The following is a 10,394-nucleotide window of genomic DNA, read 5'->3' as shown; positions in this document are numbered from 1 at the left end:
GACCCAGATATGATACTCCCCATCACTTTATTAACACGGGTAGCGAAAACCCTTGCCAAAATCTTATCAGTATTCCATAAACTTAAAGGCCTAAAATTTTCCAGCGTCTCCCTGATCCATTTGTTATATAATATTTAACAATCGTGTGGACAATGATTCTGGAACTACCTGTGCCCGTTCCATGTACACATACACGTCCAACAATACAGATGATAAAACTCACCCACCTGATCCCGGACTTTTATTCCTATTACTGGCCAAGATAGCCTTCCATATCTCCTTAACCGTCATGTCTGTCATACATTTATCATTCAGCATCAGATAATTTAGAATCACTAAAACCTCCTCACTACAGCCTTGATCGCCACCCCCCCTCCCCCATTGCCCCCATACATGTGGACTCTTTTCAAAGTTGTGTACAGCAGCCTGAGCTTCCATAAAGCCTGCCACAAAACCCTCCACCGTATCAACTTTTTCCAGCTCAATATCAAATCATTTTTTCAAAAATATCCGCTCCCTCTTTAAAAGAAAATTCATCCGTCTTGCTTAGTCAACACTCAACCCTCTTATCCTCTCTAGGGTAGGGGGCAGTATTTTCACATCTGGATAAAAAACGTACCCGATTTAATCTGGTTATTACTACTGCCCAGAAACTAGAATATGCATATAATTGTTTGATTTGGATAGAAAACACCCTAAAGTTTCTAAAACTGTTTGAATGGTGTCTGAGTATAACATAACTCATATGGCAGGCAAAAACCTGAGAAGATTCTGTACAGGAAGTGCCCTCTCTGACCATTTCTTGGCCTTCTACACTCTCTTTATTGAAAACTGAGGATCTCTGCTGTAACGTGACACTTCCTACGGCTCCCATAGGCTCTCAGAGGGCGCCAGAACGTTGAATGATGACTTTGCAGGCCATGGCTGAAAAACAGTAGAGCATTTGGTAAGTGGTCGATCTGAGAACAATGAGACGGGCGCGCGTGTGCACGTTAAGAGGCCATTTTCAACTTTGAGTCTTTGAACGAAAACAGGGTTTCCCGGTCAGAATATTATTGCTTTTTTACGAGAAAAATCGCATAAAAATTGATTTTAAACAGCGTTTGACATGCTTTGAAGTACGGTAATGGAATATTTAGAATTTTTTTGTCACAATACGCGTCCGCGCGTCACCCTTTGTCACCCTTCGGATAGTGTCTTGAACGCAAGAACAAAACAGAGGATATTTGAACATAACTATGGATTATTTTGAACCAAAACAACATTTGTTATTGAAGTAGAAGTCCTGGGAGTGCATTCTGACGAAGAACAGCAAAGGTAAACCAATTTTTCTTATAGTAAATCTGAGTTTTGTGAGTGCCAAACTTGGTGGGTGTCAAAATAGCTATCTACTCAGAATATTGCAAAATGTGCTTTTGCTGAAAAGCTATTTTAAAATTGGACACCGCGATTGCATAAAGGAGTTCTATATCTATAATTCTTAAAATAATTATGTTTTTTGTGAACGTTTATCGTTAGTAAATTCACCGGAAGATTGCGGTGGGTATGCTAGTTCTGAACGTCACATGCTAATGTAAAAAGCTGGTTTTTGATATAAATATGAACTTGATTGAACAAAACATGCATGTATTGTATAACATAATGTCCTAGGAGTGTCAACTGATGAAGATCATCAAAGGTTAGTGCTGCATTTAGCTGTGGTTTTGGTTTTTGTGACATTATATGCTAGCTTGAAAAATGGGTGTCTGATTATTTCTGGCTGGGTACTCTGCTGACATAATCTAATGTTTTGTTTTCGTTGTAAAGCCTTTTTGAAATCGGACAGTGTGGTTAGATTAACGAGAGTCTTTAAAATGGTGTAAAATAGAAATTGAAGTAATAGCATTTCTAAGGTATTTGAATATTGCGCCGCGGGATTCCACTGGCTGTTGAGTAGGTGGGACGATTTCGTCCCACATAACCTCTCTAGGGTATCTTCTCTTTTAGACCCTCCCACCACAATCCAATATTAACACATTTAAAATCACTCAACATTTCTCTGTTTAATTCAATCGGCAATCATATCAATATATTTTTCTTCTTTTAGTAGCTCAGCATTCAAACACTGTACACCACCCCCTCTAGTAGGCACACTATGACCCAGCAGGAGCCCAAGAAAGGCATGATCACTTAAAAATGTAAATCATACCTAATCTTGTGAACATATTGCACCACATTTACAGCCGCTAAAGAATAATCAATGCGGCTTTGCCTGAGACCGTTTTAAAACAACCTGCCTCCTTGAGAAAGCGCTCTCACCTGGATGCATACCCCGACATACATCACTCAATGATCCTTCATTACCCCCAGCAAGACTAGCCTAGACAGATCAGAGCACAACAATGTACTCCTTCACGTGTCCAGTTTAGTCAAACGAACGTTGAAATTCCCCAACCAATATACAGTTAGCCACAAAATGTTGCTCAAGTCACTGAAAAAACACTGCTCGGTCAATCTCATTATTAGGTGCATAAACATTCAAAAAATGTAACACTTAAAAGCCTACCCTCACCCGTGTGCACTTCCCTAATATTCTGCACACTATCCCGCTTAATTAAAATAGCAACCCGACACATCCTCTCCTTACCATTATTCAAATAAAGCAAATCCGTCCATCGCTTTCTTACTCCATCCATCATACTGTCAGTCCAGTGTCCTGAAGTAGGCTTACTGTCTGGTCTAACTTTTCCATATGTCTTAGTCTCATTAATATTGACAGATATAACGGTCACCATGAGTAGGAGTATGATGTTTATTGTTTCCATCATCAAGACCCAGTCTTTTTCTTCTTCTTGACCAGCCTCCTTTCCTTCGATTCTTTCCTCACTCTTTGGACTTCATCTGAGGACACGTCACGCACAGAGTCCTTCCTCTTCGAGGATTCACCCTTCACCTCCATATTTTCAGGATTAGTGTCAGATATAAAACCTTCATGATCAGCACACCCTGCACCTTCAGATGGATCCATGTCCGACACACCTTCCTCAGGCTCCTTTCCATCTTCGACGACGCCGTCCAAGAACTCTCCGTCCATGCTAGACCCGATTCCATGCGCCACAGTAGATTCATCACCCTCTTCTCCTTCACCATCCTGGCCTCCTTTTTCTCCGTCACACTCTCTTCTACCACCTCCTCCTGTTGTTCCATGTCATCACCGTCTGTCGGCCCAGTACACGTGCAGTGGATGCCGCTCTCACCACAGCCATTGCAAGGTCTTCCCGCTTTCGTGATGCACTCTTGCATAATGCCCTTGTATTCTGCATTGCCGGCATTAAAAAATCGTGGCAGTTCCAGACTACGTGGCCAGGCTGAATACAAATTCGGCACACTTTAACTTGCCTGTCGCGCATCACATCTGTGAACCGGACCTTGCAGAATCTTGTGACATCCGCGATGTCCGTTACCAGCCATAATCTCCTCTAAATCAGAAACCGCCAACACACCCCATCCTTCTAATATACACGGATAAATTCATGAAGGACGCCACCAGTTCATCCGATGAAATGTCCCTCGCCATTACCGTACACCATTTGATTTTCAATCCATCCATCAGTCACTCCTTCCCATGGACATGCGACATCGTTATCTCATACTCCTGATCCCCCTTGCATCTGCACCCTGTCACCGCCTCCTTTATCCCTCGCAGCAATTCCATCGTTAGTTTATGATTCCCAGTGATATCCACCGCCACAGTACAAGCCCTATCATAGAACTTTTCCCTCAACGGTGGATTATTTTCTCCGCTATGGTCATAGAAGCCATTGTAATCCGTTCGGTTACACAAAGAGACCTTTCCCCCAACACCATAAGCTGGTGAAACTCAACTAATAATTTAAAATATATACACTGCTCAAAAAAATAAAGGGAACACTTAAACAACACAATGTAACTGCAAGTCAATCACACTTCTGTGAAATCAAACTGTCCACTTAGGAAGCAATACTGATTGACAATAAATTTCACATGCTGTTGTGCAAATGGAATAGACAACAGGTGGAAATTATAGGCAATTAGCAAGACACCCCCAATAAAGGAGTGGTTCTGCAGGTGGCGACCACAGACCACTTCTCAGTTCCTATGCTTCCTGGCTGATGTTTTGGTCACTTTTGAATGCTGGCGGTGCTTTCACTCTAGTGGTAGCATGAGACGGAGTCTACAACCCACACAAGTGGCTCAGGTAGTGCAGATCATCCAGGATGGCACATCAATGCCAGCTGTGGCAAGAAGGTTTGCTGTGTCTGTCAGCGTAGTGTCCAGAGCATGGAGGCGCTACCAGGAGACAGGTCAGTGCATCAGGAGACGTGGAGGAGGCCGTAGGAGGGCAACAACCCAGCAGCAGGACCGCTACCTCCGCCTTTGTGCAAGGAGGAGCAGGAGAAGCACTGCCAGAGCCCTGCAAAATGACCTCCAGCAGGCCACAAATGTGCATGTGTCTGCTCAAACGGTCAGAAACAGACTCCATGAGGGTGGTATGAGGGCACGACGTCCACAGGTGGGGGTTGTGCTTACAGCCCAACACCGTGCAGGACGTTTGGTATTTGCCAGAGAACACCAAGATTGGCAAATTCGCCACCGGCGCCCTGTGCTCTTCACAGATGAAAGCAGGTTCACACTGAGCACGTGACAGAGTCTGGAGACGCCGTGGAGAACGTTCTGCTGCCTGCAACTTCCTCCAGCATGACCGGTTTGGCGGTGGTCCAGTCATGGTGTGGGGTTGCATTTCTTTGGGGGGCCGCACAGCCCTCCATGTGCTTGCCAGAGGTAGCCTGAATGCCATTAGGTACCGAGATGAGATCCTCAGACCCCTTGTGAGACCATATGCTGGTGCGGTTGGCCCTGTGTTCCTCCTAATGCAAGACAATGCTAGACCTCATGTGGCTGGAGTGTGTCAGCAGTTCCTGCAAGTGGAAGGCATTGATGCTATGGACTGGCCCGCCCGTTCCCCAGACCTGAATCCAATTGAGCACATCTGGGACATCATGTCTCGCTCCATCCACCAACGCCACGTTGCACCACAGACTGTCCAGTAGTTGGCGGATGCTTTAGTTCAGGTCTGGGAGGAGATCCCTCTGGAGACCATCCGCCACCTCATCAGGAGCATGCCCAGGCGTTGTAGGGAGGTCATACAGGCACGTGGAGGCCACACACACCACTGAGCCTCATTTTGACTTGTTTTAAGGACATTACATCAAAGTTGGATCAGCCTGTGGTGTGGTTTTCCACTTTAATTTTGAGTGTGACTCCAAATCCAGACCTCCATGGGTTGATAAATTGGATTTCCATTGATTATTTTTGTGTGATTTTGTTGTCAGCACATTCAACTATGTAAAGAAAAAAGTATTTAATAAGATTATTTCTTTCATTCAGATCTAGGATGTGTTGTTTAAGTGTTCCCTTTATTTTTTTGAGCAGTATATATCTCAAACAAATTGCCAAACAAAATATATGTATACCAAAAAGCAGCAAACAATTCCCTCTCCTACAAAACCAACTTGCCTGCAACAACTTTCTCAATCACTGACCATGCTTAGCTTCCGAGATCCGATGAGAGCTCAGACCAGGCTAGCAGGCCACCCCAGCTAGCAGACAAGACAAAACTGAAGACAGTGGGAGGAGCGAAGGGAAGACAAAATGATGCACAGGGGAGGGCAAATGCAAAACAGAACAAGCAAAAAAGAAAAACTAAATATAAATTAAGGAAGAAAGAAAGGAAAAGGACCAGCGGGCCTGTAGTCTACCACCGAGACCAGCACCTTACCCAGGACAAAATAAAATAATTGTGAAACAGAACAACAATAATACACTTAACCTGTTTAGGATAGGGGGCAGTATTTTCACAGCCGGATAAAAAAAAAGTACCCAATTTAATCTGATTATTACTCCTGCCCAGAAACTAGAATATGCATATAATTGTTTGATTTGGATAGAAAACACCCTAAAGTTTCTAAAACTGTTTGAATGGTGTCTGTGAATATAACAGAACTCATATGGCAGGCCAAAACCTGAAGATTCTAAACAGGAAGTGCCCTCTCTGACCATTTGGATATAACTATGGATTATTTGGAACCAAACCAACATTTGTTGTTGAAGTAGAAGTCCTGGGAGTGCATTCGGACGAAGAACAGCAAAGGTAATCCAATTTTTCTTATAGTAAATCTGAGTTTGGTGAGTGCCAAACTTGGTGGGTGTCAAAATAGCTATCTACTCACAATATTGCAAAATGTGCTTTTGCTGAAAAGCTATTTTAAAATTGGACACCGCGATTGCGTAAAGGAGTTCTATATCTATAATTCTTAAAATAATTTAGTGAGTGCCAAACTTGGTGGGTGTCAAAATAGCTAGCCATGATGGCCGTGCTATCTACTCAGAATATTGCAAAATGTGCTTTCACCGAAAAGCTATTTCCTTCAGCCTCCTTCCCTTCCGGTTCCACTATGTCCTTTTCTCCTCCCGCTTCCTCTTTCACCTCCTCTTCCACCCGTGTGTCCGCTCCCTCTGTGCCTGTACTCGGTTCTTGGTCTCCTCTTCTTCTTCCCCATCCCCCGCTCTCGCTGCCCCCCCAGCTGCAGACGCGTATGACCTCTGACAAGCCGGGCATTCCCGCCACAGTTGTGCTAATGAGCCACACCCGTGACACGCCTTCGGCTCGTCACAGTCTCTCGCCTCGTGCCCACCCGATCCACAAAACCTGCACTTCTTTGTGCTGCACGGGGCGAGGATATGGCCATAGGCCACACAACGCCTGCAGAACGGAGGCTGACGTGCATAAAACAACGTCCCCCTGTCAGCCCCCAGGATGGAGGTAGCCTCCCAGGCCCTTTGGGTCTTCACTAAGGAGCCTGATAGCGTCTCCTCCCAGTCCAAAACCTGAGAGTGTCCTTGAGGAGCCTTGCTGAGGAGATGTTGTCCATAAATCTCCCCAGGAAGGCTCTCACATCCTCTTCCTTTACATGCGGGTTGTACATGTTAATGGTCATGACTCTAAAATTGTTCTTTGCCAGACTTGTCACGGCATAGTGACACACAGGCCTTTCCTTCTCCATATCTCTTGCCTTCTGCATTACCTCCTCATGCTTCTCTTCCGTATACAAGGTGACCTCATATGCTCCCTCCAATGGGTTCTCCTGGAGGCAAAAGACATCTTTTACTGCCAGTTTGAGCACCCCCATTAATCAGCAGGTTCCTTCCAAAGGTCTCCCTTCCAAACGGTTCCATGTCCTTTTCCCTCCATGCAAAACGCACCGTATTTGCTCGTCCGATCCCAGGGACCGATGTGGATGGTGTCTTCCGTGCCATCTTCTCCGGAAGAATGGCCTCCTCAATAGGCTCCTGGCTTTCTTCAAAAAGAAAAATCGAGTACAAAAAAAACGGGAAATAATTCCGCCCACCCAAAAAAACGTCTCGGTGTCATCTCTGTCAATTTCTCTTGAAACAAGATACCGGGCTCTGCCAGAAGCAAAGCCCTTCCAAAAATACGTTGAACTCGTAAGTGTTCCTCTCCACGGAAGTCTTTAGTAAAAGGCGAAAGGCTTGTGCGTAATGAAGAGAAACCAGAGTCGTATGGAAGTCAGAGGTCGGGGCCCGAGACACACACTGTGCACTCTAGGCCGGGTTCCCGCGGGTGGTTAGGGTTAGGGTCCTCCTAAGCTGGCCTCTCTACGGCCAGCTTACAGGGGCCACGCGAATGGACGAGGCACGTGGTGCTTGGCCCTGTCTGCTCGTTCGGCACTGTTTGGTAGTTGGACACCATCCGGCACGCTTGGCTGCCCTCTTGCACATTGATGCACCGCTGTCCTCCCCGTGTAGCACGGAGGTCGTGGGGACAGTGCTGCCCGGGGTCACTTTGACCCAGCCCGGGACAGAGGGGAACAACAACCATACCCAAAAGGCACAATATCTGAGACGTGGTGGTGACTCAGAACTCACAACTAAGGGAAGGTAGTGTAGGGGGGGGCGTTTTTAGAATCCATTATCAAACTCGCACGGGGCCCAATGGCAGTACGGGGGGCAGACTGGCCATTCGCCCTGCCCCGGAATGTTGAGTCTGTGAGTTCTGATTCACCACCACGTCTCAGTTATCCAACACTTGATGTTGTATCCAACTTACTAATACAGGGAAGTACTTATATGTCAGGTTGGGTTGTTACAACAGTTTACATGTATGAACACTGGGGAAGAGGTATCAGCTATATCCAGCATGACTATTACGGGTCACCTGTTCATCTTTGTTACAACAATGCACTTGCCTCTATGTGTGCATCTGTACGGAAAACACAGTGTCATCAGTGATGGACCTGTACTTGAAGAAGAATACCTGGGTGTGGATGGGGGACTTGACCATAACGGAGAATATCGGGGTATGGATGGGGGACCTGAGTTTGACGGAGAAGACAGGGTTGTGAAAGGAGGCCTTGAGTTTGACAGACCCGGATTACAAGGGAGATCTAGAGTGGCCCGCTCTATCCAAGGTGGTTGGAGTGACCACTCTATGCCTGACCTCATTGGGGTAGAGAAAGGTTATTGCTACAGGAACATTTGTAGGAAATTTGACACCTGGAAAGTTACTGGGTGACATTGATGAAACCATACCAAGTGTATAAAGTTGATGGTACATGTCTGCCTATCACTCTAGTGTGCTACTACGGAAAAGGAAAGCCTGACGTCTCAGTGTTCTCTGTGGTGTTTAACTGGAAGACAACGTCTACTCAGTCTCTAACAGCCAGTGGATCACAATACAAGGCAGGTCTACAGATCTTGTTGAACTGTGCATCTGGACGATACATGGATGGCCCCGGAACAGCCCTGGTAGATCGTCCTTACTACGCATTCTGTTCTGTGGACTGTACCGGATACAACGTGAACACTGGCGCCAGACTACATTCCCTGGGTCTCAGTGTACTGAAGACTGAAGGTGTGAGGATGATGGACCCGGCATTGGTCTCACTGAATCTGACACTGCTCCGTGAAAGTATCTCCGAACCCACTCTTCCAAGTTTGAGGGCATTGGTTAAAAAGTCACAGACAGACTATCCTGGTGAAGTGATTTGTATTTTTTGGGGGGTCAAAAACAGACACACACAATCCTGGTCAATGTTTTTTTTTTAAAGTAAAATGGAGGGAAAACGGGGGACCCCATGAAGGGCACTTCGCCCTTCTTTCAGTTTGGATGTTTCTTCTTTTTTCTTTCCTTCTCTTCTCTTCTTCTGCTAGCTGTTTATATACCTTTGTGTATTTGTTTTCCTTGACAATGGGAGAAAAGTGTTGCACCGTTCCCGGAGGTACTGCAATACCGGGTTGATGCGTGGAGCGGACGGAGCAAGCCCCATTTCCGACTCCCTGTTCAAAAAATCCATTTAATATGTAGTCCCCTATGGGGGACGTATCAGATATTAAACTGATAAGAACATATTCTTTAAAAAAAAATGTATTTATTAATTTCAATGCCTTTCAATCAAATTCAAAACTAGACATTTTTAGTTGCAAAGCCAAACGAAAACCCCAAAACACAACAAAAACTCAGGGGAGCATATTCCCTCCCCGACATCCTACATATTATCTCTCCCTATCTCCAAGTCCCTAATCTAACCCCTTACATCTAAAATAACCCCAACCCTAAACCCCCCTTCCACCTCTCCCGAGCAGCATGCTGCCCCCACTTCCTCACTTCCCTCTCAAATCTCCTTCCACCCTCCTCACTATCCCTTCCACCCCCCAATCTCTCCCTGTCTTGACCATGTTCTGCCTAGCTTCCCACAGCCCCCGCTTAAAGAGGCTCATGAGAAGCCATAGCAGAAACCTATCCCTATCCGTCCCTCTTGCTCTCCCTACACCTCTCTCTAACTTTGCCCACGTCAACACAATATCCCCTCTTACTCTTCCCAACAACACCCGTGCCCTAGCCCATACTACTCCGGCAAAGGCACAGTCCCAAAATACATGGCGCACTGTCTCCTCCCCGCCACAAGATGGTCTTGGGCAGGTGGGGATCGCGCCAAGCTATACCAGTACATGATGGAACGTGCCGGCAAACACTTGTGGAGGCTCAACCAATTCAGGTCCTTGAACCTGTTGTCCAGACCCTGCGCCTGCACTCCCTCCCAGACCACTGCCGGGATGCCCACCACAGGCACCGGACTCCCTGCCTGTCTGACCTCCTCGTACAGGTGCCTGTGGTCTAAACCTACTCGGGAAACTTCAACCTCGGGGTGCGCACGCAGCCACTTGGCCTCATGGCCAAAGTGCCACGGCAGCTGTTCCGCCTGTGGACCCGTGTTAGACCACACCATTACGTTTCTCGCCTGGTATGAGAAGAACACCCACAGGAGGTAACTGGAAGGGTGTATCACTGGATGAGC

The 10,394-nt window shown here is 46.3% G+C and overlaps 1 non-coding gene and 1 pseudogene across 1 annotated transcript; both read right to left on the bottom strand.

Annotated features, from left to right (window-relative positions):
• Nucleotides 1-7,481: 7,481 nt before the first annotated feature.
• LOC123730451 (U5 spliceosomal RNA) lies at nt 7,482-7,598 on the bottom strand. Its single transcript, XR_006761895.1, has one exon. It is a non-coding gene; the product is annotated as a U5 spliceosomal RNA (small nuclear RNA).
• A 1,697-nt stretch (nt 7,599-9,295) lies between these two features.
• LOC123730448 (uncharacterized) lies at nt 9,296-9,467 on the bottom strand (annotated as a pseudogene).
• Between the last annotated feature and the right edge of the window lie 927 nt (nt 9,468-10,394).

Source organism: Salmo salar, chromosome ssa24 (assembly GCF_905237065.1).
Source record: "Salmo salar chromosome ssa24, Ssal_v3.1, whole genome shotgun sequence".
Lineage (NCBI taxonomy): Eukaryota > Metazoa > Chordata > Actinopteri > Salmoniformes > Salmonidae > Salmo > Salmo salar.
Note: the sequence above shows the minus strand (reverse complement) of the source record. Positions and strands in the feature narration are given on the sequence as shown.